Below are 25,446 nucleotides of genomic sequence, written 5' to 3'. Positions count from 1 at the left end.
GGACTCCGCGAGTTTAGCCCTTTTTTCGACGTCGCTGGGTGGCAATCCCACTTTCCCTGCCAACAGCTGCTCGTATTGCATGGATAGCTTGTCGAGCATCTGTGGCTCTGTGGTTTGTGTCTCGGTAGCGCAGTAGGTAGTGCCTAAGTCTCATAATGTTAAGGTATGCCGGCACGATAACTCAGCGTGTTCGGTCAGAGGATTATCTGCTCCCTCTAATGAAGGACTGAGTCAACGATGAACTTGAACGGGCGTCATCGGACGTCCGCCCCCAAACAACTGCAACGAACAAAATGAGAACAACAAAAAAAAAGTGGTAGAATGCTCGGCCACCACGAGGGCGGCCCGGGTTCGATTCCCGGTGGATGCATTATTTTGCTCTTCTATCTACAATGCTGCCACGCGGATTGCTCGCTTGAGATGCGTCAGCCTCAGGACCTTATAGCTGTATAGCTGCGGCTGCAGTTTAATCTAGAGAGTCGGGACAGTACGTGTAGCAAGACAACAGATTGTTCAGAAAGCGCAAACTGTCTGTCTCTAATATGTGAGGCTTAGCTAGTTTCCTGGGAAGTCGTCTCCCGCGTGCATCGGTAGCGCAGTAGGTAGCGCGTAAGTCTCATAATCTTAAGGTCGTGAGTTCGATCCTCACCTGGGGCATTTAATTTTCTGTACATCATGACTGCATTAACGGCGTTGCTGTTGCTAGGGAACGTACTTAACTGTCGTCCGTTATTCACACGGAGTGCACTCCTCAGCGTCAAAATGTTTACTTCCAATTATGACGACGTAACAAGTTTGATATTTCTCCTCCCCTGTTACAAGCAAAATGCGATGCACACAGCAATGGACAGTCAATTTTGAACTGTGCGCCATGCCGGTCTGTAGGCGCAGATATGATCGCAAGCAGAGAACAGCACTGAGTCCAGATTCAGCACAAAATACGAGAAGAGACGGAATAAATCCCACTGTTCTCAAGCAAGTTCTGTGTGGTCTAGAGGTTAGGATACCTGGCTTTCACCCAGGAGGCCCGGGTTCGATTGCCGGTACCGGAACGGAACTGTTTGCGCAAACAACGCTCCATGTTTTGGCCTTCGAACTGTCGGTGGTTGCCCTTCTTCCTTAGCTTCAACCGAACGTAATCGGGGAAAGCAGGCACGTGATGCAGTTACTGTCAGCACCGGAATAAAGGGAGAAGAGGCACTGGTCCGCTGTGGGCTGCTACCAGCGTCAGTGAGAAGTCGGTGGAGTCGCCAGTAGCGCCAGAAGCCTTCACACACGTTCCAGTTAATCACGTTGCTTGAAGCAGCTCCAGCCACAACAAGCCCAAGCCCGAAGAGCTCAGTCGGTAGAGCATTAGGTTTTTAACCTAAGGGTCCAGGGTTCAAGTCCCTGTCCGGGCGATGATTTTAACGCTTCCGTAATGGCTCGTGTCATAGCGATAGTAGCCCTGCCGTAATCAGTGCACGGTTTTCGTTTCCCGTCAACATTCTGCGCAGACGCAATCGGTTGGGTTTTTCACGTTTCGAGGGGTGCTTCTCCTACAAGCAGTCGTGGCCGAGTGGTTAAGGCGTCTGACTAGAAATCAGATTCCCTCTGGGAGCGTAGGTTCGAGTCCTACCGACTGCGTTGGTTTTTTTCTTTTTTTGTTTTGGAAGAAGGAGCAGAAAATATCCCGTTTTGGTACCTCGCCACACCTCACCTCTCACAGCCGTTTATAGTGCCTGTCCTTTACATAAGGGCGATTTCCAAGCGTCAGCTTTCGCGTCAGCCGAGCAAAGTCGGGACAAGTCGGGACATACTACAGGATGGTCTGGGTGGTGCAACGACGAAACAAAACCTTAATTTAAAAATCGAAAAAATGGGAAAAATAGGATGAAAAAGCAAAAAGAAGAATATAAAAAAGTCTTACTGAGTGCGTCGGTTTTTTTCTTTTTTTGTTTTGGCAGAAGGAGCAGAAAATATCGCGTTTTGGTACCCGCCACACCTCACCTCTCACAGCCGTCTATAGTGCCTGTCCTTTACATAAGGGCGATTTCCAAGCGTCAGATTTCGCGTCAGCCGAGCAAAGTCGGGACAAGTCGGGACATACCACAGGATGGTCTGGGTGGTGCAACGACGAAAAAAAAACGTTAATTTAACAGCAGGAGCCTACATAATGATAGGGAAATATTAGCGCCACTTGCGGTGGCCGGGAATCGAACCCGAATCAACTGCTTGGAAGGAAACTATGCTCATAATTACAACACCACTGCAGTGCCGCTGCTCGCAACGCCGCGCTGTGTCGGCTTCCCGCCCGCCGGCAGCGGCCCACGGCTATAGGAGCTGCAGGCGCATTACGAGGTAGGAGGGTGCATCCACACGCATTCGGGCAGCGCCTCCAAGCACGCTACGTCTTTGGGCAAGACTCGTCGCCGCTGACGCAAGGTTACTCACACGATAATGATGAGCGGTCGTTTTAAGGCAGTGTAGTGGAGGACTCCGCGAGTTTAGCCCTTTTTTCGACGTCGCTGGGTGGCAATCCCACTTTCCCTGCCAACAGCTGCTCGTATTGCATGGATAGCTTGTCGAGCATCTGTGGCTCTGTGGTTTGTGTCTCGGTAGCGCAGTAGGTAGTGCCTAAGTCTCATAATGCTAAGGTATGCCGGCACGATAACTCAGCGTGTTCGGTCAGAGGATTATCTGCTCCCTCTAATGAAGGACTGAGTCAACGATGAACTTGAACGGGCGTCATCGGACGTCCGCCCCCAAACAACTGCAACGAACAAAATGAGAACAACAAAAAAAAAGTGGTAGAATGCTCGGCCACCACGAGGGCGGCCCGGGTTCGATTCCCGGTGGATGCATTGTTTTGCTCTTCTATCTACAATGCTGCCACGCGGATTGCTCGCTTGAGATGCGTCAGCCTCAGGACCTTATAGCTGTATAGCTGCGGCTGCAGTTTAATCTAGAGAGTCGGGACAGTACGTGTAGCAAGACAACAGATTGTTCAGAAAGCGCAAACTGTCTGTCTCTAATATGTGAGGCTTAGCTAGTTTCCTGGGAAGTCGTCTCCCGCGTGCATCGGTAGCGCAGTAGGTAGCGCGTAAGTCTCATAATCTTAAGGTCGTGAGTTCGATCCTCACCTGGGTCATTTAATTTTCTGTACATCATGACTGCATTAACGGCGTTGCTGTTGCTAGGGAACGTACTTAACTGTCGTCCGTTATCCACACGGAGTGCACTCCTCAGCGTCAAAATGTTTACTTCCAATTATGACGACGTAACAAGTTTGATATTTCTCCTCCCCTGTTACAAGCAAAATGCGATGCACACAGCAATGGACAGTCAATTTTGAACTGTGCGCCATGCCGGTCTGTAGGCGCAGATATGATCGCAAGCAGAGAACAGCACTGAGTCCAGATTCAGCACAAAATACGAGAAGAGACGGAATAAATCCCACTGTTCTCAAGCAAGTTCTGTGTGGTCTAGTGGTTAGGATACCTGGCTTTCACCCAGGAGGCCCGGGTTCGATTGCCGGTACCGGAACGGAACTGTTTGCGCAAACAACGCTCCATGTTTTGGCCTTCGAACTGTCGGTGGTTGCCCTTCTTCCTTAGCTTCAACCGAACGTAATCGGGGAAAGCAGGCACGTGATGCAGTTACTGTCAGCACCGGAATAAAGGGAGAAGAGGCACTGGTCCGCTGTGGGCTGCTACCAGCGTCAGTGAGAAGTCGGTGGAGTCGCCAGTAGCGCCAGAAGCCTTCACACACGTTCCAGTTAATCACGTTGCTTGAAGCAGCTCCAGCCACAACAAGCCCAAGCCCGAAGAGCTCAGTCGGTAGAGCATTAGGTTTTTAACCTAAGGGTCCAGGGTTCAAGTCCCTGTCCGGGCGATGATTTTAACGCTTCCGTAATGGCTCGTGTCATAGCGATAGTAGCCCTGCCGTAATCAGTGCACGGTTTTCGTTTCCCGTCAACATTCTGCGCAGACGCAATCGGTTGGGTTTTTCACGTTTCGAGGGGTGCTTCTCCTACAAGCAGTCGTGGCCGAGTGGTTAAGGCGTCTGACTAGAAATCAGATTCCCTCTGGGAGCGTAGGTTCGAGTCCTACCGACTGCGTTGGTTTTTTTCTTTTTTTGTTTTGGAAGAAGGAGCAGAAAATATCCCGTTTTGGTACCTCGCCACACCTCACCTCTCACAGCCGTTTATAGTGCCTGTCCTTTACATAAGGGCGATTTCCAAGCGTCAGCTTTCGCGTCAGCCGAGCAAAGTCGGGACAAGTCGGGACATACTACAGGATGGTCTGGGTGGTGCAACGACGAAACAAAACCTTAATTTAAAAATCGAAAAAATGGGAAAAATAGGATGAAAAAGCAAAAAGAAGAATATAAAAAAGTCTTACTGAGTGCGTCGGTTTTTTTCTTTTTTTGTTTTGGCAGAAGGAGCAGAAAATATCGCGTTTTGGTACCCGCCACACCTCACCTCTCACAGCCGTCTATAGTGCCTGTCCTTTACATAAGGGCGATTTCCAAGCGTCAGATTTCGCGTCAGCCGAGCAAAGTCGGGACAAGTCGGGACATACCACAGGATGGTCTGGGTGGTGCAACGACGAAAAAAAAACGTTAATTTAACAGCAGGAGCCTACATAATGATAGGGAAATATTAGCGCCACTTGCGGTGGCCGGGAATCGAACCCGAATCAACTGCTTGGAAGGAAACTATGCTCATAATTACAACACCACTGCAGTGCCGCTGCTCGCAACGCCGCGCTGTGTCGGCTTCCCGCCCGCCGGCAGCGGCCCACGGCTATAGGAGCTGCAGGCGCATTACGAGGTAGGAGGGTGCATCCACACGCATTCGGGCAGCGCCTCCAAGCACGCTACGTCTTTGGGCAAGACTCGTCGCCGCTGACGCAAGGTTACTCACACGATAATGATGAGCGGTCGTTTTAAGGCAGTGTAGTGGAGGACTCCGCGAGTTTAGCCCTTTTTTCGACGTCGCTGGGTGGCAATCCCACTTTCCCTGCCAACAGCTGCTCGTATTGCATGGATAGCTTGTCGAGCATCTGTGGCTCTGTGGTTTGTGTCTCGGTAGCGCAGTAGGTAGTGCCTAAGTCTCATAATGCTAAGGTATGCCGGCACGATAACTCAGCGTGTTCGGTCAGAGGATTATCTGCTCCCTCTAATGAAGGACTGAGTCAACGATGAACTTGAACGGGCGTCATCGGACGTCCGCCCCCAAACAACTGCAACGAACAAAATGAGAACAACAAAAAAAAAGTGGTAGAATGCTCGGCCACCACGAGGGCGGCCCGGGTTCGATTCCCGGTGGATGCATTGTTTTGCTCTTCTATCTACAATGCTGCCACGCGGATTGCTCGCTTGAGATGCGTCAGCCTCAGGACCTTATAGCTGTATAGCTGCGGCTGCAGTTTAATCTAGAGAGTCGGGACAGTACGTGTAGCAAGACAACAGATTGTTCAGAAAGCGCAAACTGTCTGTCTCTAATATGTGAGGCTTAGCTAGTTTCCTGGGAAGTCGTCTCCCGCGTGCATCGGTAGCGCAGTAGGTAGCGCGTAAGTCTCATAATCTTAAGGTCGTGAGTTCGATCCTCACCTGGGTCATTTAATTTTCTGTACATCATGACTGCATTAACGGCGTTGCTGTTGCTAGGGAACGTACTTAACTGTCGTCCGTTATCCACACGGAGTGCACTCCTCAGCGTCAAAATGTTTACTTCCAATTATGACGACGTAACAAGTTTGATATTTCTCCTCCCCTGTTACAAGCAAAATGCGATGCACACAGCAATGGACAGTCAATTTTGAACTGTGCGCCATGCCGGTCTGTAGGCGCAGATATGATCGCAAGCAGAGAACAGCACTGAGTCCAGATTCAGCACAAAATACGAGAAGAGACGGAATAAATCCCACTGTTCTCAAGCAAGTTCTGTGTGGTCTAGTGGTTAGGATACCTGGCTTTCACCCAGGAGGCCCGGGTTCGATTGCCGGTACCGGAACGGAACTGTTTGCGCAAACAACGCTCCATGTTTTGGCCTTCGAACTGTCGGTGGTTGCCCTTCTTCCTTAGCTTCAACCGAACGTAATCGGGGAAAGCAGGCACGTGATGCAGTTACTGTCAGCACCGGAATAAAGGGAGAAGAGGCACTGGTCCGCTGTGGGCTGCTACCAGCGTCAGTGAGAAGTCGGTGGAGTCGCCAGTAGCGCCAGAAGCCTTCACACACGTTCCAGTTAATCACGTTGCTTGAAGCAGCTCCAGCCACAACAAGCCCAAGCCCGAAGAGCTCAGTCGGTAGAGCATTAGGTTTTTAACCTAAGGGTCCAGGGTTCAAGTCCCTGTCCGGGCGATGATTTTAACGCTTCCGTAATGGCTCGTGTCATAGCGATAGTAGCCCTGCCGTAATCAGTGCACGGTTTTCGTTTCCCGTCAACATTCTGCGCAGACGCAATCGGTTGGGTTTTTCACGTTTCGAGGGGTGCTTCTCCTACAAGCAGTCGTGGCCGAGTGGTTAAGGCGTCTGACTAGAAATCAGATTCCCTCTGGGAGCGTAGGTTCGAGTCCTACCGACTGCGTTGGTTTTTTTCTTTTTTTGTTTTGGAAGAAGGAGCAGAAAATATCCCGTTTTGGTACCTCGCCACACCTCACCTCTCACAGCCGTTTATAGTGCCTGTCCTTTACATAAGGGCGATTTCCAAGCGTCAGCTTTCGCGTCAGCCGAGCAAAGTCGGGACAAGTCGGGACATACTACAGGATGGTCTGGGTGGTGCAACGACGAAACAAAACCTTAATTTAAAAATCGAAAAAATGGGAAAAATAGGATGAAAAAGCAAAAAGAAGAATATAAAAAAGTCTTACTGAGTGCGTCGGTTTTTTTCTTTTTTTGTTTTGGCAGAAGGAGCAGAAAATATCGCGTTTTGGTACCCGCCACACCTCACCTCTCACAGCCGTCTATAGTGCCTGTCCTTTACATAAGGGCGATTTCCAAGCGTCAGATTTCGCGTCAGCCGAGCAAAGTCGGGACAAGTCGGGACATACCACAGGATGGTCTGGGTGGTGCAACGACGAAAAAAAAACGTTAATTTAACAGCAGGAGCCTACATAATGATAGGGAAATATTAGCGCCACTTGCGGTGGCCGGGAATCGAACCCGAATCAACTGCTTGGAAGGAAACTATGCTCATAATTACAACACCACTGCAGTGCCGCTGCTCGCAACGCCGCGCTGTGTCGGCTTCCCGCCCGCCGGCAGCGGCCCACGGCTATAGGAGCTGCAGGCGCATTACGAGGTAGGAGGGTGCATCCACACGCATTCGGGCAGCGCCTCCAAGCACGCTACGTCTTTGGGCAAGACTCGTCGCCGCTGACGCAAGGTTACTCACACGATAATGATGAGCGGTCGTTTTAAGGCAGTGTAGTGGAGGACTCCGCGAGTTTAGCCCTTTTTTCGACGTCGCTGGGTGGCAATCCCACTTTCCCTGCCAACAGCTGCTCGTATTGCATGGATAGCTTGTCGAGCATCTGTGGCTCTGTGGTTTGTGTCTCGGTAGCGCAGTAGGTAGTGCCTAAGTCTCATAATGCTAAGGTATGCCGGCACGATAACTCAGCGTGTTCGGTCAGAGGATTATCTGCTCCCTCTAATGAAGGACTGAGTCAACGATGAACTTGAACGGGCGTCATCGGACGTCCGCCCCCAAACAACTGCAACGAACAAAATGAGAACAACAAAAAAAAAGTGGTAGAATGCTCGGCCACCACGAGGGCGGCCCGGGTTCGATTCCCGGTGGATGCATTGTTTTGCTCTTCTATCTACAATGCTGCCACGCGGATTGCTCGCTTGAGATGCGTCAGCCTCAGGACCTTATAGCTGTATAGCTGCGGCTGCAGTTTAATCTAGAGAGTCGGGACAGTACGTGTAGCAAGACAACAGATTGTTCAGAAAGCGCAAACTGTCTGTCTCTAATATGTGAGGCTTAGCTAGTTTCCTGGGAAGTCGTCTCCCGCGTGCATCGGTAGCGCAGTAGGTAGCGCGTAAGTCTCATAATCTTAAGGTCGTGAGTTCGATCCTCACCTGGGGCATTTAATTTTCTGTACATCATGACTGCATTAACGGCGTTGCTGTTGCTAGGGAACGTACTTAACTGTCGTCCGTTATCCACACGGAGTGCACTCCTCAGCGTCAAAATGTTTACTTCCAATTATGACGACGTAACAAGTTTGATATTTCTCCTCCCCTGTTACAAGCAAAATGCGATGCACACAGCAATGGACAGTCAATTTTGAACTGTGCGCCATGCCGGTCTGTAGGCGCAGATATGATCGCAAGCAGAGAACAGCACTGAGTCCAGATTCAGCACAAAATACGAGAAGAGACGGAATAAATCTCACTGTTCTCAAGCAAGTTCTGTGTGGTCTAGTGGTTAGGATACCTGGCTTTCACCCAGGAGGCCCGGGTTCGATTGCCGGTACCGGAACGGAACTGTTTGCGCAAACAACGCTCCATGTTTTGGCCTTCGAACTGTCGGTGGTTGCCCTTCTTCCTTAGCTTCAACCGAACGTAATCGGGGAAAGCAGGCACGTGATGCAGTTACTGTCAGCACCGGAATAAAGGGAGAAGAGGCACTGGTCCGCTGTGGGCTGCTACCAGCGTCAGTGAGAAGTCGGTGGAGTCGCCAGTAGCGCCAGAAGCCTTCACACACGTTCCAGTTAATCACGTTGCTTGAAGCAGCTCCAGCCACAACAAGCCCAAGCCCGAAGAGCTCAGTCGGTAGAGCATTAGGTTTTTAACCTAAGGGTCCAGGGTTCAAGTCCCTGTCCGGGCGATGATTTTAACGCTTCCGTAATGGCTCGTGTCATAGCGATAGTAGCCCTGCCGTAATCAGTGCACGGTTTTCGTTTCCCGTCAACATTCTGCGCAGACGCAATCGGTTGGGTTTTTCACGTTTCGAGGGGTGCTTCTCCTACAAGCAGTCGTGGCCGAGTGGTTAAGGCGTCTGACTAGAAATCAGATTCCCTCTGGGAGCGTAGGTTCGAGTCCTACCGACTGCGTTGGTTTTTTTCTTTTTTTGTTTTGGAAGAAGGAGCAGAAAATATCCCGTTTTGGTACCTCGCCACACCTCACCTCTCACAGCCGTTTATAGTGCCTGTCCTTTACATAAGGGCGATTTCCAAGCGTCAGCTTTCGCGTCAGCCGAGCAAAGTCGGGACAAGTCGGGACATACTACAGGATGGTCTGGGTGGTGCAACGACGAAACAAAACCTTAATTTAAAAATCGAAAAAATGGGAAAAATAGGATGAAAAAGCAAAAAGAAGAATATAAAAAAGTCTTACTGAGTGCGTCGGTTTTTTTCTTTTTTTGTTTTGGCAGAAGGAGCAGAAAATATCGCGTTTTGGTACCCGCCACACCTCACCTCTCACAGCCGTCTATAGTGCCTGTCCTTTACATAAGGGCGATTTCCAAGCGTCAGCTTTCGCGTCAGCCGAGCAAAGTCGGGACAAGTCGGGACATACCACAGGATGGTCTGGGTGGTGCAACGACGAAAAAAAAACGTTAATTTAACAGCAGGAGCCTACATAATGATAGGGAAATATTAGCGCCACTTGCGGTGGCCGGGAATCGAACCCGAATCAACTGCTTGGAAGGAAACTATGCTCATAATTACAACACCACTGCAGTGCCGCTGCTCGCAACGCCGCGCTGTGTCGGCTTCCCGCCCGCCGGCAGCGGCCCACGGCTATAGGAGCTGCAGGCGCATTACGAGGTAGGAGGGTGCATCCACACGCATTCGGGCAGCGCCTCCAAGCACGCTACGTCTTTGGGCAAGACTCGTCGCCGCTGACGCAAGGTTACTCACACGATAATGATGAGCGGTCGTTTTAAGGCAGTGTAGTGGAGGACTCCGCGAGTTTAGCCCTTTTTTCGACGTCGCTGGGTGGCAATCCCACTTTCCCTGCCAACAGCTGCTCGTATTGCATGGATAGCTTGTCGAGCATCTGTGGCTCTGTGGTTTGTGTCTCGGTAGTGCAGTAGGTAGTGCCTAAGTCTCATAATGTTAAGGTATGCCGGCACGATAACTCAGCGTGTTCGGTCAGAGGGTTATCTGCTCCCTCTAATGAAGGACTGAGTCAACGATGAACTTGAACGGGCGTCATCGGACGTCCGCCCCCAAACAACTGCAACGAACAAAATGAGAACAACAAAAAAAAAGTGGTAGAATGCTCGGCCACCACGAGGGCGGCCCGGGTTCGATTCCCGGTGGATGCATTATTTTGCTCTTCTATCTACAATGCTGCCACGCGGATTGCTCGCTTGAGATGCGTCAGCCTCAGGACCTTATAGCTGTATAGCTGCGGCTGCAGTTTAATCTAGAGAGTCGGGACAGTACGTGTAGCAAGACAACAGATTGTTCAGAAAGCGCAAACTGTCTGTCTCTAATATGTGAGGCTTAGCTAGTTTCCTGGGAAGTCGTCTCCCGCGTGCATCGGTAGCGCAGTAGGTAGCGCGTAAGTCTCATAATCTTAAGGTCGTGAGTTCGATCCTCACCTGGGGCATTTAATTTTCTGTACATCATGACTGCATTAACGGCGTTGCTGTTGCTAGGGAACGTACTTAACTGTCGTCCGTTATCCACACGGAGTGCACTCCTCAGCGTCAAAATGTTTACTTCCAATTATGACGACGTAACAAGTTTGATATTTCTCCTCCCCTGTTACAAGCAAAATGCGATGCACACAGCAATGGACAGTCAATTTTGAACTGTGCGCCATGCCGGTCTGTAGGCGCAGATATGATCGCAAGCAGAGAACAGCACTGAGTCCAGATTCAGCACAAAATACGAGAAGAGACGGAATAAATCTCACTGTTCTCAAGCAAGTTCTGTGTGGTCTAGTGGTTAGGATACCTGGCTTTCACCCAGGAGGCCCGGGTTCGATTGCCGGTACCGGAACGGAACTGTTTGCGCAAACAACGCTCCATGTTTTGGCCTTCGAACTGTCGGTGGTTGCCCTTCTTCCTTAGCTTCAACCGAACGTAATCGGGGAAAGCAGGCACGTGATGCAGTTACTGTCAGCACCGGAATAAAGGGAGAAGAGGCACTGGTCCGCTGTGGGCTGCTACCAGCGTCAGTGAGAAGTCGGTGGAGTCGCCAGTAGCGCCAGAAGCCTTCACACACGTTCCAGTTAATCACGTTGCTTGAAGCAGCTCCAGCCACAACAAGCCCAAGCCCGAAGAGCTCAGTCGGTAGAGCATTAGGTTTTTAACCTAAGGGTCCAGGGTTCAAGTCCCTGTCCGGGCGATGATTTTAACGCTTCCGTAATGGCTCGTGTCATAGCGATAGTAGCCCTGCCGTAATCAGTGCACGGTTTTCGTTTCCCGTCAACATTCTGCGCAGACGCAATCGGTTGGGTTTTTCACGTTTCGAGGGGTGCTTCTCCTACAAGCAGTCGTGGCCGAGTGGTTAAGGCGTCTGACTAGAAATCAGATTCCCTCTGGGAGCGTAGGTTCGAGTCCTACCGACTGCGTTGGTTTTTTTCTTTTTTTGTTTTGGAAGAAGGAGCAGAAAATATCCCGTTTTGGTACCTCGCCACACCTCACCTCTCACAGCCGTTTATAGTGCCTGTCCTTTACATAAGGGCGATTTCCAAGCGTCAGCTTTCGCGTCAGCCGAGCAAAGTCGGGACAAGTCGGGACATACTACAGGATGGTCTGGGTGGTGCAACGACGAAACAAAACCTTAATTTAAAAATCGAAAAAATGGGAAAAATAGGATGAAAAAGCAAAAAGAAGAATATAAAAAAGTCTTACTGAGTGCGTCGGTTTTTTTCTTTTTTTGTTTTGGCAGAAGGAGCAGAAAATATCGCGTTTTGGTACCCGCCACACCTCACCTCTCACAGCCGTCTATAGTGCCTGTCCTTTACATAAGGGCGATTTCCAAGCGTCAGCTTTCGCGTCAGCCGAGCAAAGTCGGGACAAGTCGGGACATACCACAGGATGGTCTGGGTGGTGCAACGACGAAAAAAAAACGTTAATTTAACAGCAGGAGCCTACATAATGATAGGGAAATATTAGCGCCACTTGCGGTGGCCGGGAATCGAACCCGAATCAACTGCTTGGAAGGAAACTATGCTCATAATTACAACACCACTGCAGTGCCGCTGCTCGCAACGCCGCGCTGTGTCGGCTTCCCGCCCGCCGGCAGCGGCCCACGGCTATAGGAGCTGCAGGCGCATTACGAGGTAGGAGGGTGCATCCACACGCATTCGGGCAGCGCCTCCAAGCACGCTACGTCTTTGGGCAAGACTCGTCGCCGCTGACGCAAGGTTACTCACACGATAATGATGAGCGGTCGTTTTAAGGCAGTGTAGTGGAGGACTCCGCGAGTTTAGCCCTTTTTTCGACGTCGCTGGGTGGCAATCCCACTTTCCCTGCCAACAGCTGCTCGTATTGCATGGATAGCTTGTCGAGCATCTGTGGCTCTGTGGTTTGTGTCTCGGTAGCGCAGTAGGTAGTGCCTAAGTCTCATAATGTTAAGGTATGCCGGCACGATAACTCAGCGTGTTCGGTCAGAGGGTTATCTGCTCCCTCTAATGAAGGACTGAGTCAACGATGAACTTGAACGGGCGTCATCGGACGTCCGCCCCCAAACAACTGCAACGAACAAAATGAGAACAACAAAAAAAAAGTGGTAGAATGCTCGGCCACCACGAGGGCGGCCCGGGTTCGATTCCCGGTGGATGCATTATTTTGCTCTTCTATCTACAATGCTGCCACGCGGATTGCTCGCTTGAGATGCGTCAGCCTCAGGACCTTATAGCTGTATAGCTGCGGCTGCAGTTTAATCTAGAGAGTCGGGACAGTACGTGTAGCAAGACAACAGATTGTTCAGAAAGCGCAAACTGTCTGTCTCTAATATGTGAGGCTTAGCTAGTTTCCTGGGAAGTCGTCTCCCGCGTGCATCGGTAGCGCAGTAGGTAGCGCGTAAGTCTCATAATCTTAAGGTCGAGAGTTCGATCCTCACCTGGGGCATTTAATTTTCTGTACATCATGACTGCATTAACGGCGTTGCTGTTGCTAGGGAACGTACTTAACTGTCGTCCGTTATCCACACGGAGTGCACTCCTCAGCGTCAAAATGTTTACTTCCAATTATGACGACGTAACAAGTTTGATATTTCTCCTCCCCTGTTACAAGCAAAATGCGATGCACACAGCAATGGACAGTCAATTTTGAACTGTGCGCCATGCCGGTCTGTAGGCGCAGATATGATCGCAAGCAGAGAACAGCACTGAGTCCAGATTCAGCACAAAATACGAGAAGAGACGGAATAAATCTCACTGTTCTCAAGCAAGTTCTGTGTGGTCTAGTGGTTAGGATACCTGGCTTTCACCCAGGAGGCCCGGGTTCGATTGCCGGTACCGGAACGGAACTGTTTGCGCAAACAACGCTCCATGTTTTGGCCTTCGAACTGTCGGTGGTTGCCCTTCTTCCTTAGCTTCAACCGAACGTAATCGGGGAAAGCAGGCACGTGATGCAGTTACTGTCAGCACCGGAATAAAGGGAGAAGAGGCACTGGTCCGCTGTGGGCTGCTACCAGCGTCAGTGAGAAGTCGGTGGAGTCGCCAGTAGCGCCAGAAGCCTTCACACACGTTCCAGTTAATCACGTTGCTTGAAGCAGCTCCAGCCACAACAAGCCCAAGCCCGAAGAGCTCAGTCGGTAGAGCATTAGGTTTTTAACCTAAGGGTCCAGGGTTCAAGTCCCTGTCCGGGCGATGATTTTAACGCTTCCGTAATGGCTCGTGTCATAGCGATAGTAGCCCTGCCGTAATCAGTGCACGGTTTTCGTTTCCCGTCAACATTCTGCGCAGACGCAATCGGTTGGGTTTTTCACGTTTCGAGGGGTGCTTCTCCTACAAGCAGTCGTGGCCGAGTGGTTAAGGCGTCTGACTAGAAATCAGATTCCCTCTGGGAGCGTAGGTTCGAGTCCTACCGACTGCGTTGGTTTTTTTCTTTTTTTGTTTTGGAAGAAGGAGCAGAAAATATCCCGTTTTGGTACCTCGCCACACCTCACCTCTCACAGCCGTTTATAGTGCCTGTCCTTTACATAAGGGCGATTTCCAAGCGTCAGCTTTCGCGTCAGCCGAGCAAAGTCGGGACAAGTCGGGACATACTACAGGATGGTCTGGGTGGTGCAACGACGAAACAAAACCTTAATTTAAAAATCGAAAAAATGGGAAAAATAGGATGAAAAAGCAAAAAGAAGAATATAAAAAAGTCTTACTGAGTGCGTCGGTTTTTTTCTTTTTTTGTTTTGGCAGAAGGAGCAGAAAATATCGCGTTTTGGTACCCGCCACACCTCACCTCTCACAGCCGTCTATAGTGCCTGTCCTTTACATAAGGGCGATTTCCAAGCGTCAGCTTTCGCGTCAGCCGAGCAAAGTCGGGACAAGTCGGGACATACCACAGGATGGTCTGGGTGGTGCAACGACGAAAAAAAAACGTTAATTTAACAGCAGGAGCCTACATAATGATAGGGAAATATTAGCGCCACTTGCGGTGGCCGGGAATCGAACCCGAATCAACTGCTTGGAAGGAAACTATGCTCATAATTACAACACCACTGCAGTGCCGCTGCTCGCAACGCCGCGCTGTGTCGGCTTCCCGCCCGCCGGCAGCGGCCCACGGCTATAGGAGCTGCAGGCGCATTACGAGGTAGGAGGGTGCATCCACACGCATTCGGGCAGCGCCTCCAAGCACGCTACGTCTTTGGGCAAGACTCGTCGCCGCTGACGCAAGGTTACTCACACGATAATGATGAGCGGTCGTTTTAAGGCAGTGTAGTGGAGGACTCCGCGAGTTTAGCCCTTTTTTCGACGTCGCTGGGTGGCAATCCCACTTTCCCTGCCAACAGCTGCTCGTATTGCATGGATAGCTTGTCGAGCATCTGTGGCTCTGTGGTTTGTGTCTCGGTAGCGCAGTAGGTAGTGCCTAAGTCTCATAATGTTAAGGTATGCCGGCACGATAACTCAGCGTGTTCGGTCAGAGGGTTATCTGCTCCCTCTAATGAAGGACTGAGTCAACGATGAACTTGAACGGGCGTCATCGGACGTCCGCCCCCAAACAACTGCAACGAACAAAATGAGAACAACAAAAAAAAAGTGGTAGAATGCTCGGCCACCACGAGGGCGGCCCGGGTTCGATTCCCGGTGGATGCATTATTTTGCTCTTCTATCTACAATGCTGCCACGCGGATTGCTCGCTTGAGATGCGTCAGCCTCAGGACCTTATAGCTGTATAGCTGCGGCTGCAGTTTAATCTAGAGAGTCGGGACAGTACGTGTAGCAAGACAACAGATTGTTCAGAAAGCGCAAACTGTCTGTCTCTAATATGTGAGGCTTAGCTAGTTTCCTGGGAAGTCGTCTCCCGCGTGCATCGGTAGCGCAGTAGGTAGCGCGTAAGTCTCATAATCTTAAGGTCGAGAGTTCGATCCTCACCTGGGGCATTTAATTTTCTGTACATCATGACTGCATTAACGGCGTTGCTGTTGCTAGGGAACGTACTTAACTGTCGTCCGTTATCCACACGGAGTGCACTCCTCAGCGTCAAAATGTTTACTTCCAATTATGACGACGTAACAAGTTTGATATTTCTCCTCCCCTGTTACAAGCAAAATGCGATGCACACAGCAATGGACAGTCAATTTTGAACTGTGCGCCATGCCGGTCTGTAGGCGCAGATATGATCGCAAGCAGAGAACAGCACTGAGTCCAGATTCAGCACAAAATACGAGAAGAGACGGAATAAATCTCACTGTTCTCAAGCAAGTTCTGTGTGGTCTAGTGGTTAGGATACCTGGCTTTCACCCAGGAGGCCCGGGTTCGATTGCCGGTACCGGAACGGAACTGTTTGCGCAAACAACGCTCCATGTTTTGGCCTTCGAACTGTCGGTGGTTGCCCTTCTTCCTTAGCTTCAACCGAACGTAATCGGGGAAAGCAGGCACGTGATGCAGTTACTGTCAGCACCGGAATAAAGGGAGAAGAGGCACTGGTCCGCTGTGGGCTGCTACCAGCGTCAGTGAGAAGTCGGTGGAGTCGCCAGTAGCGCCAGAAGCCTTCACACACGTTCCAGTTAATCACGTTGCTTGAAGCAGCTCCAGCCACAACAAGCCCAAGCCCGAAGAGCTCAGTCGGTAGAGCATTAGGTTTTTAACCTAAGGGTCCAGGGTTCAAGTCCCTGTCCGGGCGATGATTTTAACGCTTCCGTAATGGCTCGTGTCATAGCGATAGTAGCCCTGCCGTAATCAGTGCACGGTTTTCGTTTCCCGTCAACATTCTGCGCAGACGCAATCGGTTGGGTTTTTCACGTTTCGAGGGGTGCTTCTCCTACAAGCAGTCGTGGCCGAGTGGTTAAGGCGTCTGACTAGAAATCAGATTCCCTCTGGGAGCGTAGGTTCGAGTCCTACCGACTGCGTTGGTTTTTTTCTTTTTTTGTTTTGGAAGAAGGAGCAGAAAATATCCCGTTTTGGTACCTCGCCACACCTCACCTCTCACAGCCGTTTATAGTGCCTGTCCTTTACATAAGGGCGATTTCCAAGCGTCAGCTTTCGCGTCAGCCGAGCAAAGTCGGGACAAGTCGGGACATACTACAGGATGGTCTGGGTGGTGCAACGACGAAACAAAACCTTAATTTAAAAATCGAAAAAATGGGAAAAATAGGATGAAAAAGCAAAAAGAAGAATATAAAAAAGTCTTACTGAGTGCGTCGGTTTTTTTCTTTTTTTGTTTTGGCAGAAGGAGCAGAAAATATCGCGTTTTGGTACCCGCCACACCTCACCTCTCACAGCCGTCTATAGTGCCTGTCCTTTACATAAGGGCGATTTCCAAGCGTCAGCTTTCGCGTCAGCCGAGCAAAGTCGGGACAAGTCGGGACATACCACAGGATGGTCTGGGTGGTGCAACGACGAAAAAAAAACGTTAATTTAACAGCAGGAGCCTACATAATGATAGGGAAATATTAGCGCCACTTGCGGTGGCCGGGAATCGAACCCGAATCAACTGCTTGGAAGGAAACTATGCTCATAATTACAACACCACTGCAGTGCCGCTGCTCGCAACGCCGCGCTGTGTCGGCTTCCCGCCCGCCGGCAGCGGCCCACGGCTATAGGAGCTGCAGGCGCATTACGAGGTAGGAGGGTGCATCCACACGCATTCGGGCAGCGCCTCCAAGCACGCTACGTCTTTGGGCAAGACTCGTCGCCGCTGACGCAAGGTTACTCACACGATAATGATGAGCGGTCGTTTTAAGGCAGTGTAGTGGAGGACTCCGCGAGTTTAGCCCTTTTTTCGACGTCGCTGGGTGGCAATCCCACTTTCCCTGCCAACAGCTGCTCGTATTGCATGGATAGCTTGTCGAGCATCTGTGGCTCTGTGGTTTGTGTCTCGGTAGCGCAGTAGGTAGTGCCTAAGTCTCATAATGTTAAGGTATGCCGGCACGATAACTCAGCGTGTTCGGTCAGAGGGTTATCTGCTCCCTCTAATGAAGGACTGAGTCAACGATGAACTTGAACGGGCGTCATCGGACGTCCGCCCCCAAACAACTGCAACGAACAAAATGAGAACAACAAAAAAAAAGTGGTAGAATGCTCGGCCACCACGAGGGCGGCCCGGGTTCGATTCCCGGTGGATGCATTATTTTGCTCTTCTATCTACAATGCTGCCACGCGGATTGCTCGCTTGAGATGCGTCAGCCTCAGGACCTTATAGCTGTATAGCTGCGGCTGCAGTTTAATCTAGAGAGTCGGGACAGTACGTGTAGCAAGACAACAGATTGTTCAGAAAGCGCAAACTGTCTGTCTCTAATATGTGAGGCTTAGCTAGTTTCCTGGGAAGTCGTCTCCCGCGTGCATCGGTAGCGCAGTAGGTAGCGCGTAAGTCTCATAATCTTAAGGTCGAGAGTTCGATCCTCACCTGGGGCATTTAATTTTCTGTACATCATGACTGCATTAACGGCGTTGCTGTTGCTAGGGAACGTACTTAACTGTCGTCCGTTATCCACACGGAGTGCACTCCTCAGCGTCAAAATGTTTACTTCCAATTATGACGACGTAACAAGTTTGATATTTCTCCTCCCCTGTTACAAGCAAAATGCGATGCACACAGCAATGGACAGTCAATTTTGAACTGTGCGCCATGCCGGTCTGTAGGCGCAGATATGATCGCAAGCAGAGAACAGCACTGAGTCCAGATTCAGCACAAAATACGAGAAGAGACGGAATAAATCTCACTGTTCTCAAGCAAGTTCTGTGTGGTCTAGTGGTTAGGATACCTGGCTTTCACCCAGGAGGCCCGGGTTCGATTGCCGGTACCGGAACGGAACTGTTTGCGCAAACAACGCTCCATGTTTTGGCCTTCGAACTGTCGGTGGTTGCCCTTCTTCCTTAGCTTCAACCGAACGTAATCGGGGAAAGCAGGCACGTGATGCAGTTACTGTCAGCACCGGAATAAAGGGAGAAGAGGCACTGGTCCGCTGTGGGCTGCTACCAGCGTCAGTGAGAAGTCGGTGGAGTCGCCAGTAGCGCCAGAAGCCTTCACACACGTTCCAGTTAATCACGTTGCTTGAAGCAGCTCCAGCCACAACAAGCCCAAGCCCGAAGAGCTCAGTCGGTAGAGCATTAGGTTTTTAACCTAAGGGTCCAGGGTTCAAGTCCCTGTCCGGGCGATGATTTTAACGCTTCCGTAATGGCTCGTGTCATAGCGATAGTAGCCCTGCCGTAATCAGTGCACGGTTTTCGTTTCCCGTCAACATTCTGCGCAGACGCAATCGGTTGGGTTTTTCACGTTTCGAGGGGTGCTTCTCCTACAAGCAGTCGTGGCCGAGTGGTTAAGGCGTCTGACTAGAAATCAGATTCCCTCTGGGAGCGTAGGTTCGAGTCCTACCGACTGCGTTGGTTTTTTTCTTTTTTTGTTTTGGAAGAAGGAGCAGAAAATATCCCGTTTTGGTACCTCGCCACACCTCACCTCTCACAGCCGTTTATAGTGCCTGTCCTTTACATAAGGGCGATTTCCAAGCGTCAGCTTTCGCGTCAGCCGAGCAAAGTCGGGACAAGTCGGGACATACTACAGGATGGTCTGGGTGGTGCAACGACGAAACAAAACCTTAATTTAAAAATCGAAAAAATGGGAAAAATAGGATGAAAAAGCAAAAAGAAGAATATAAAAAAGTCTTACTGAGTGCGTCGGTTTTTTTCTTTTTTTGTTTTGGCAGAAGGAGCAGAAAATATCGCGTTTTGGTACCCGCCACACCTCACCTCTCACAGCCGTCTATAGTGCCTGTCCTTTACATAAGGGCGATTTCCAAGCGTCAGCTTTCGCGTCAGCCGAGCAAAGTCGGGACAAGTCGGGACATACCACAGGATGGTCTGGGTGGTGCAACGACGAAAAAAAAACGTTAATTTAACAGCAGGAGCCTACATAATGATAGGGAAATATTAGCGCCACTTGCGGTGGCCGGGAATCGAACCCGAATCAACTGCTTGGAAGGAAACTATGCTCATAATTACAACACCACTGCAGTGCCGCTGCTCGCAACGCCGCGCTGTGTCGGCTTCCCGCCCGCCGGCAGCGGCCCACGGCTATAGGAGCTGCAGGCGCATTACGAGGTAGGAGGGTGCATCCACACGCATTCGGGCAGCGCCTCCAAGCACGCTACGTCTTTGGGCAAGACTCGTCGCCGCTGACGCAAGGTTACTCACACGATAATGATGAGCGGTCGTTTTAAGGCAGTGTAGTGGAGGACTCCGCGAGTTTAGCCCTTTTTTCGACGTCGCTGGGTGGCAATCCCACTTTCCCTGCCAACAGCTGCTCGTATTGCATGGATAGCTTGTCGAGCATCTGTGGCTCTGTGGTTTGTGTCTCGGTAGCGCAGTAGGTAGTGCCTAAGTCTCATAATGTTAAGGTATGCCGGCACGATAACTCAGCGTGTTCGGTCAGAGGGTTATCTGCTCCCTCTAATGAAGGACTGAGTCAACGATGAACTTGAACGGGCGTCATCGGACGTCCGCCCCCAAACAACTGCAACGAACAAAATGAGAACAACAAAAAAAAAGTGGTAGAATGCTCGGCCACCACGAGGGCGGCCCGGGTTCGATTCCCGGTGGATGCATTATTTTGCTCTTCTATCTACAATGCTGCCACGCGGATTGCTCGCTTGAGATGCGTCAGCCTCAGGACCTTATAGCTGTATAGCTGCGGCTGCAGTTTAATCTAGAGAGTCGGGACAGTACGTGTAGCAAGACAACAGATTGTTCAGAAAGCGCAAACTGTCTGTCTCTAATATGTGAGGCTTAGCTAGTTTCCTGGGAAGTCGTCTCCCGCGTGCATCGGTAGCGCAGTAGGTAGCGCGTAAGTCTCATAATCTTAAGGTCGAGAGTTCGATCCTCACCTGGGGCATTTAATTTTCTGTACATCATGACTGCATTAACGGCGTTGCTGTTGCTAGGGAACGTACTTAACTGTCGTCCGTTATCCACACGGAGTGCACTCCTCAGCGTCAAAATGTTTACTTCCAATTATGACGACGTAACAAGTTTGATATTTCTCCTCCCCTGTTACAAGCAAAATGCGATGCACACAGCAATGGACAGTCAATTTTGAACTGTGCGCCATGCCGGTCTGTAGGCGCAGATATGATCGCAAGCAGAGAACAGCACTGAGTCCAGATTCAGCACAAAATACGAGAAGAGACGGAATAAATCTCACTGTTCTCAAGCAAGTTCTGTGTGGTCTAGTGGTTAGGATACCTGGCTTTCACCCAGGAGGCCCGGGTTCGATTGCCGGTACCGGAACGGAACTGTTTGCGCAAACAACGCTCCATGTTTTGGCCTTCGAACTGTCGGTGGTTGCCCTTCTTCCTTAGCTTCAACCGAACGTAATCGGGGAAAGCAGGCACGTGATGCAGTTACTGTCAGCACCGGAATAAAGGGAGAAGAGGCACTGGTCCGCTGTGGGCTGCTACCAGCGTCAGTGAGAAGTCGGTGGAGTCGCCAGTAGCGCCAGAAGCCTTCACACACGTTCCAGTTAATCACGTTGCTTGAAGCAGCTCCAGCCACAACAAGCCCAAGCCCGAAGAGCTCAGTCGGTAGAGCATTAGGTTTTTAACCTAAGGGTCCAGGGTTCAAGTCCCTGTCCGGGCGATGATTTTAACGCTTCCGTAATGGCTCGTGTCATAGCGATAGTAGCCCTGCCGTAATCAGTGCACGGTTTTCGTTTCCCGTCAACATTCTGCGCAGACGCAATCGGTTGGGTTTTTCACGTTTCGAGGGGTGCTTCTCCTACAAGCAGTCGTGGCCGAGTGGTTAAGGCGTCTGACTAGAAATCAGATTCCCTCTGGGAGCGTAGGTTCGAGTCCTACCGACTGCGTTGGTTTTTTTCTTTTTTTGTTTTGGAAGAAGGAGCAGAAAATATCCCGTTTTGGTACCTCGCCACACCTCACCTCTCACAGCCGTTTATAGTGCCTGTCCTTTACATAAGGGCGATTTCCAAGCGTCAGCTTTCGCGTCAGCCGAGCAAAGTCGGGACAAGTCGGGACATACTACAGGATGGTCTGGGTGGTGCAACGACGAAACAAAACCTTAATTTAAAAATCGAAAAAATGGGAAAAATAGGATGAAAAAGCAAAAAGAAGAATATAAAAAAGTCTTACTGAGTGCGTCGGTTTTTTTCTTTTTTTGTTTTGGCAGAAGGAGCAGAAAATATCGCGTTTTGGTACCCGCCACACCTCACCTCTCACAGCCGTCTATAGTGCCTGTCCTTTACATAAGGGCGATTTCCAAGCGTCAGCTTTCGCGTCAGCCGAGCAAAGTCGGGACAAGTCGGGACATACCACAGGATGGTCTGGGTGGTGCAACGACGAAAAAAAAAACGTTAATTTAACAGCAGGAGCCTACATAATGATAGGGAAATATTAGCGCCACTTGCGGTGGCCGGGAATCGAACCCGAATCAACTGCTTGGAAGGAAACTATGCTCATAATTACAACACCACTGCAGTGCCGCTGCTCGCAACGCCGCGCTGTGTCGGCTTCCCGCCCGCCGGCAGCGGCCCACGGCTATAGGAGCTGCAGGCGCATTACGAGGTAGGAGGGTGCATCCACACGCATTCGGGCAGCGCCTCCAAGCACGCTACGTCTTTGGGCAAGACTCGTCGCCGCTGACGCAAGGTTACTCACACGATAATGATGAGCGGTCGTTTTAAGGCAGTGTAGTGGAGGACTCCCGCGAGTTTAGCCCTTTTTTCGACGTCGCTGGGTGGCAATCCCACTTTCCCTGCCAACAGCTGCTCGTATTGCATGGATAGCTTGTCGAGCATCTGTGGCTCTGTGGTTTGTGTCTCGGTAGCGCAGTAGGTAGTGCCTAAGTCTCATAATGTTAAGGTATGCCGGCACGATAACTCAGCGTGTTCGGTCAGAGGGTTATCTGCTCCCTCTAATGAAGGACTGAGTCAACGATGAACTTGAACGGGCGTCATCGGACGTCCGCCCCCAAACAACTGCAACGAACAAAATGAGAACAACAAAAAAAAAGTGGTAGAATGCTCGGCCACCACGAGGGCGGCCCGGGTTCGATTCCCGGTGGATGCATTATTTTGCTCTTCTATCTACAATGCTGCCACGCGGATTGCTCGCTTGAGATGCGTCAGCCCTCAGGACCTATAGCTGTATAGCTGCGGCTGCAGTTTAATCTAGAGAGTCGGGACAGTACGTGTAGCAAGACAACAGATTGTTCAGAAAGCGCAAACTGTCTGTCTCTAATATGTGAGGCTTAGCTAGTTTCCTGGGAAGTCGTCTCCCGCGTGCATCGGTAGCGCAGTAGGTAGCGCGTAAGTCTCATAATCTTAAGGTCGAGAGTTCGATCCTCACCTGGGGCATTTAATTTTCTGTACATCATGACTGCATTAACGGCGTTGCTGTTGCTAGGGAACGTACTTAACTGTCGTCCGTTATCCACACGGAGTGCACTCCTCAGCGTCAAAATGTTTACTTCCAATTATGACGACGTAACAAGTTTGATATTTCTCCTCCCCTGTTACAAGCAAAATGCGATGCACACAGCAATGGACAGTCAATTTTGAACTGTGCGCCATGCCGGTCTGTAGGCGCAGATATGATCGCAAGCAGAGAACAGCACTGAGTCCAGATTCAGCACAAAATACGAGAAGAGACGGAATAAATCTCACTGTTCTCAAGCAAGTTCTGTGTGGTCTAGTGGTTAGGATACCTGGCTTTCACCAGGAGGCCCGGGTTCGATTGCCGGTACCGGAACGGAACTGTTTGCGCAAACAACGCTCCATGTTTTGGCCTTCGAACTGTCGGTGGTTGCCCTTCTTCCTTAGCTTCAACCGAACGTAATCGGGAAAGCAGGCACGTGATGCAGTTACTGTCAGCACCGGAATAAAGGGAGAAGAGGCACTGTCCGCTGTGGGCTGCTACCAGCGTCAGTGAGAAGTCGGTGGAGTCGCCAGTAGCGCCAGAAGCCTTCACACACGTTCCAGTTAATCACGTTGCTTGAAGCAGCTCCAGCCACAACAAGCCCAAGCCCGAAGAGCTCAGTCGGTAGAGCATTAGGTTTTTAACCTAAGGGTCCAGGGTTCAAGTCCCTGTCCGGGCGATGATTTAACGCTTCCGTAATGGCTCGTGTCATAGCGATAGTAGCCCTGCCGTAATCAGTGCACGGTTTTCGTTTCCCGTCAACATTCTGCGCAGACGCAATCGGTTGGGTTTTTCACGTTTCGAGGGGTGCTTCTCCTACAAGCAGTCGTGGCCGAGTGGTTAAGGCGTCTGACTAGAAATCAGATTCCCTCTGGGAGCGTAGGTTCGAGTCCTACCGACTGCGTTGGTTTTTTTCTTTTTTGTTTTGGAAGAAGGGAGCAGAAAATATCCCGTTTTGGTACCTCGCCACACCTCACCTCTCACAGCCGTTTATAGTGCCTGTCCTTTACATAAGGGCGATTTCCAAGCGTCAGCTTTCGCGTCAGCCGAGCAAAGTCGGGACAAGTCGGGACATACTACAGGATGGTCTGGGTGGTGCAACGACGAAACAAAACCTTAATTTAAAAATCGAAAAAATGGGAAAAATAGGATGAAAAAGCAAAAAGAAGAATATAAAAAAGTCTTACTGAGTGCGTCGGTTTTTTTCTTTTTTTTGTTTTGGCAGAAGGAGCAGAAAATATCGCGTTTTGGTACCCGCCACACCTCACCTCTCACAGCCGTCTATAGTGCCTGTCCTTTACATAAGGGCGATTTCCAAGCGTCAGCTTTCGCGTCAGCCGAGCAAAGTCGGGACAAGTCGGGACATACCACAGGATGGTCTGGTGGTGCAACGACGAAAAAAAAACGTTAATTTAACAGCAGGAGCCTACATAATGATAGGGAAATATTAGCGCCACTTGCGGTGGCCGGAATCGAACCGAATCAACTGCTTGGAAGGAAACTATGCTCATAATTACAACACCACTGCAGTGCCGCTGCTCGCAACGCCGCGCTGTGTCGGCTTCCCGCCCGCCGGCAGCGGCCCACGGCTATAGGAGCTGCAGGCGCATTACGAGGTAGGAGGGTGCATCCACACGCATTCGGGCAGCGCCTCCAAGCACGCTACGTCTTTGGGCAAGACTCGTCGCCGCTGACGCAAGGTTACTCACACGATAATGATGAGCGGTCGTTTTAAGGCAGTGTAGTGGAGGACTCCGCGAGTTTAGCCCTTTTTTCGACGTCGCTGGGTGGCAATCCCACTTTCCCTGCCAACAGCTGCTCGTATTGCATGGATAGCTTGTCGAGCATCTGTGGCTCTGTGGTTTGTGTCTCGGTAGCGCAGTAGGTAGTGCCTAAGTCTCATAATGTTAAGGTATGCCGGCACGATAACTCAGCGTGTTCGGTCAGAGGGTTATCTGCTCCCTCTAATGAAGGACTGAGTCAACGATGAACTTGAACGGGCGTCATCGGACGTCCGCCCCAAACAACTGCAACGAACAAAATGAGAACAACAAAAAAAAAGTGGTAGAATGCTCGGCCACCACGAGGGCGGCCCGGGTTCGATTCCCGGTGGATGCATATTTTGCTCTTCTATCTACAATGCTGCCACGCGGATTGCTCGCTTGAGATGCGTCAGCCTCAGGACCTTATAGCTGTATAGCTGCGGCTGCAGTTTAATCTAGAGAGTCGGGACAGTACGTGTAGCAAGACAACAGATTGTTCAGAAAGCGCAAACTGTCTGTCTCTAATATGTGAGGCTTAGCTAGTTTCCTGGGAAGTCGTCTCCCGCGTGCATCGGTAGCGCAGTAGGTAGCGCGTAAGTCTCATAATCTTAAGGTCGAGAGTTCGATCCTCACCTGGGGCATTTAATTTTCTGTACATCATGACTGCATTAACGGCGTTGCTGTTGCTAAACACGCGATCTAGTGT

General features: G+C 50.6%; 1 protein-coding gene and 39 non-coding genes across 40 annotated transcripts in view; 39 read left to right on the top strand and 1 right to left on the bottom strand.

The window, feature by feature from the left end:
• Positions 1 to 25,446, bottom strand: part of LOC126299603 (uncharacterized) — a 120,013-nt gene that overhangs the window by 44,348 nt on the left and 50,219 nt on the right. The gene's annotated exons all lie outside the window — the stretch shown is intronic.
• Positions 585 to 657, top strand: Trnam-cau (transfer RNA methionine (anticodon CAU)). The gene has a single exon. It is a non-coding gene; the product is annotated as a tRNA-Met (tRNA).
• Positions 1,328 to 1,400, top strand: Trnak-uuu (transfer RNA lysine (anticodon UUU)). Its single transcript has one exon. It is a non-coding gene; the product is annotated as a tRNA-Lys (tRNA).
• Positions 1,545 to 1,626, top strand: Trnas-aga (transfer RNA serine (anticodon AGA)). Its single transcript has one exon. It is a non-coding gene; the product is annotated as a tRNA-Ser (tRNA).
• On the top strand, positions 3,058 to 3,130 carry Trnam-cau (transfer RNA methionine (anticodon CAU)). Its single transcript has one exon. It is a non-coding gene; the product is annotated as a tRNA-Met (tRNA).
• Positions 3,454 to 3,525, top strand: Trnae-uuc (transfer RNA glutamic acid (anticodon UUC)). The gene has a single exon. It is a non-coding gene; the product is annotated as a tRNA-Glu (tRNA).
• Trnak-uuu (transfer RNA lysine (anticodon UUU)) lies at positions 3,801 to 3,873 on the top strand. The gene has a single exon. It is a non-coding gene; the product is annotated as a tRNA-Lys (tRNA).
• On the top strand, positions 4,018 to 4,099 carry Trnas-aga (transfer RNA serine (anticodon AGA)). Its single transcript has one exon. It is a non-coding gene; the product is annotated as a tRNA-Ser (tRNA).
• Positions 5,531 to 5,603, top strand: Trnam-cau (transfer RNA methionine (anticodon CAU)). The gene has a single exon. It is a non-coding gene; the product is annotated as a tRNA-Met (tRNA).
• Trnae-uuc (transfer RNA glutamic acid (anticodon UUC)) lies at positions 5,927 to 5,998 on the top strand. The gene has a single exon. It is a non-coding gene; the product is annotated as a tRNA-Glu (tRNA).
• On the top strand, positions 6,274 to 6,346 carry Trnak-uuu (transfer RNA lysine (anticodon UUU)). Its single transcript has one exon. It is a non-coding gene; the product is annotated as a tRNA-Lys (tRNA).
• On the top strand, positions 6,491 to 6,572 carry Trnas-aga (transfer RNA serine (anticodon AGA)). Its single transcript has one exon. It is a non-coding gene; the product is annotated as a tRNA-Ser (tRNA).
• Trnam-cau (transfer RNA methionine (anticodon CAU)) lies at positions 8,004 to 8,076 on the top strand. The gene has a single exon. It is a non-coding gene; the product is annotated as a tRNA-Met (tRNA).
• On the top strand, positions 8,400 to 8,471 carry Trnae-uuc (transfer RNA glutamic acid (anticodon UUC)). Its single transcript has one exon. It is a non-coding gene; the product is annotated as a tRNA-Glu (tRNA).
• Positions 8,747 to 8,819, top strand: Trnak-uuu (transfer RNA lysine (anticodon UUU)). Its single transcript has one exon. It is a non-coding gene; the product is annotated as a tRNA-Lys (tRNA).
• Positions 8,964 to 9,045, top strand: Trnas-aga (transfer RNA serine (anticodon AGA)). The gene has a single exon. It is a non-coding gene; the product is annotated as a tRNA-Ser (tRNA).
• Positions 10,477 to 10,549, top strand: Trnam-cau (transfer RNA methionine (anticodon CAU)). Its single transcript has one exon. It is a non-coding gene; the product is annotated as a tRNA-Met (tRNA).
• Trnae-uuc (transfer RNA glutamic acid (anticodon UUC)) lies at positions 10,873 to 10,944 on the top strand. The gene has a single exon. It is a non-coding gene; the product is annotated as a tRNA-Glu (tRNA).
• Trnak-uuu (transfer RNA lysine (anticodon UUU)) lies at positions 11,220 to 11,292 on the top strand. The gene has a single exon. It is a non-coding gene; the product is annotated as a tRNA-Lys (tRNA).
• On the top strand, positions 11,437 to 11,518 carry Trnas-aga (transfer RNA serine (anticodon AGA)). Its single transcript has one exon. It is a non-coding gene; the product is annotated as a tRNA-Ser (tRNA).
• On the top strand, positions 12,950 to 13,022 carry Trnam-cau (transfer RNA methionine (anticodon CAU)). Its single transcript has one exon. It is a non-coding gene; the product is annotated as a tRNA-Met (tRNA).
• Trnae-uuc (transfer RNA glutamic acid (anticodon UUC)) lies at positions 13,346 to 13,417 on the top strand. The gene has a single exon. It is a non-coding gene; the product is annotated as a tRNA-Glu (tRNA).
• Positions 13,693 to 13,765, top strand: Trnak-uuu (transfer RNA lysine (anticodon UUU)). The gene has a single exon. It is a non-coding gene; the product is annotated as a tRNA-Lys (tRNA).
• On the top strand, positions 13,910 to 13,991 carry Trnas-aga (transfer RNA serine (anticodon AGA)). The gene has a single exon. It is a non-coding gene; the product is annotated as a tRNA-Ser (tRNA).
• Positions 15,423 to 15,495, top strand: Trnam-cau (transfer RNA methionine (anticodon CAU)). Its single transcript has one exon. It is a non-coding gene; the product is annotated as a tRNA-Met (tRNA).
• Trnae-uuc (transfer RNA glutamic acid (anticodon UUC)) lies at positions 15,819 to 15,890 on the top strand. The gene has a single exon. It is a non-coding gene; the product is annotated as a tRNA-Glu (tRNA).
• On the top strand, positions 16,166 to 16,238 carry Trnak-uuu (transfer RNA lysine (anticodon UUU)). The gene has a single exon. It is a non-coding gene; the product is annotated as a tRNA-Lys (tRNA).
• Trnas-aga (transfer RNA serine (anticodon AGA)) lies at positions 16,383 to 16,464 on the top strand. Its single transcript has one exon. It is a non-coding gene; the product is annotated as a tRNA-Ser (tRNA).
• On the top strand, positions 17,896 to 17,968 carry Trnam-cau (transfer RNA methionine (anticodon CAU)). Its single transcript has one exon. It is a non-coding gene; the product is annotated as a tRNA-Met (tRNA).
• On the top strand, positions 18,292 to 18,363 carry Trnae-uuc (transfer RNA glutamic acid (anticodon UUC)). Its single transcript has one exon. It is a non-coding gene; the product is annotated as a tRNA-Glu (tRNA).
• On the top strand, positions 18,639 to 18,711 carry Trnak-uuu (transfer RNA lysine (anticodon UUU)). Its single transcript has one exon. It is a non-coding gene; the product is annotated as a tRNA-Lys (tRNA).
• Trnas-aga (transfer RNA serine (anticodon AGA)) lies at positions 18,856 to 18,937 on the top strand. Its single transcript has one exon. It is a non-coding gene; the product is annotated as a tRNA-Ser (tRNA).
• Trnam-cau (transfer RNA methionine (anticodon CAU)) lies at positions 20,369 to 20,441 on the top strand. The gene has a single exon. It is a non-coding gene; the product is annotated as a tRNA-Met (tRNA).
• Trnae-uuc (transfer RNA glutamic acid (anticodon UUC)) lies at positions 20,765 to 20,836 on the top strand. Its single transcript has one exon. It is a non-coding gene; the product is annotated as a tRNA-Glu (tRNA).
• Trnak-uuu (transfer RNA lysine (anticodon UUU)) lies at positions 21,112 to 21,184 on the top strand. The gene has a single exon. It is a non-coding gene; the product is annotated as a tRNA-Lys (tRNA).
• Positions 21,329 to 21,410, top strand: Trnas-aga (transfer RNA serine (anticodon AGA)). The gene has a single exon. It is a non-coding gene; the product is annotated as a tRNA-Ser (tRNA).
• Trnam-cau (transfer RNA methionine (anticodon CAU)) lies at positions 22,844 to 22,916 on the top strand. Its single transcript has one exon. It is a non-coding gene; the product is annotated as a tRNA-Met (tRNA).
• Trnak-uuu (transfer RNA lysine (anticodon UUU)) lies at positions 23,584 to 23,656 on the top strand. Its single transcript has one exon. It is a non-coding gene; the product is annotated as a tRNA-Lys (tRNA).
• Positions 23,800 to 23,881, top strand: Trnas-aga (transfer RNA serine (anticodon AGA)). Its single transcript has one exon. It is a non-coding gene; the product is annotated as a tRNA-Ser (tRNA).
• On the top strand, positions 25,309 to 25,381 carry Trnam-cau (transfer RNA methionine (anticodon CAU)). Its single transcript has one exon. It is a non-coding gene; the product is annotated as a tRNA-Met (tRNA).

This window comes from Schistocerca gregaria, chromosome X (genome assembly GCF_023897955.1).
Source record: "Schistocerca gregaria isolate iqSchGreg1 chromosome X, iqSchGreg1.2, whole genome shotgun sequence".
Classification (NCBI taxonomy): Eukaryota; Metazoa; Arthropoda; class Insecta; order Orthoptera; family Acrididae; genus Schistocerca; species Schistocerca gregaria.
This window is presented reverse-complemented; position numbering and strand designations above follow the sequence as displayed.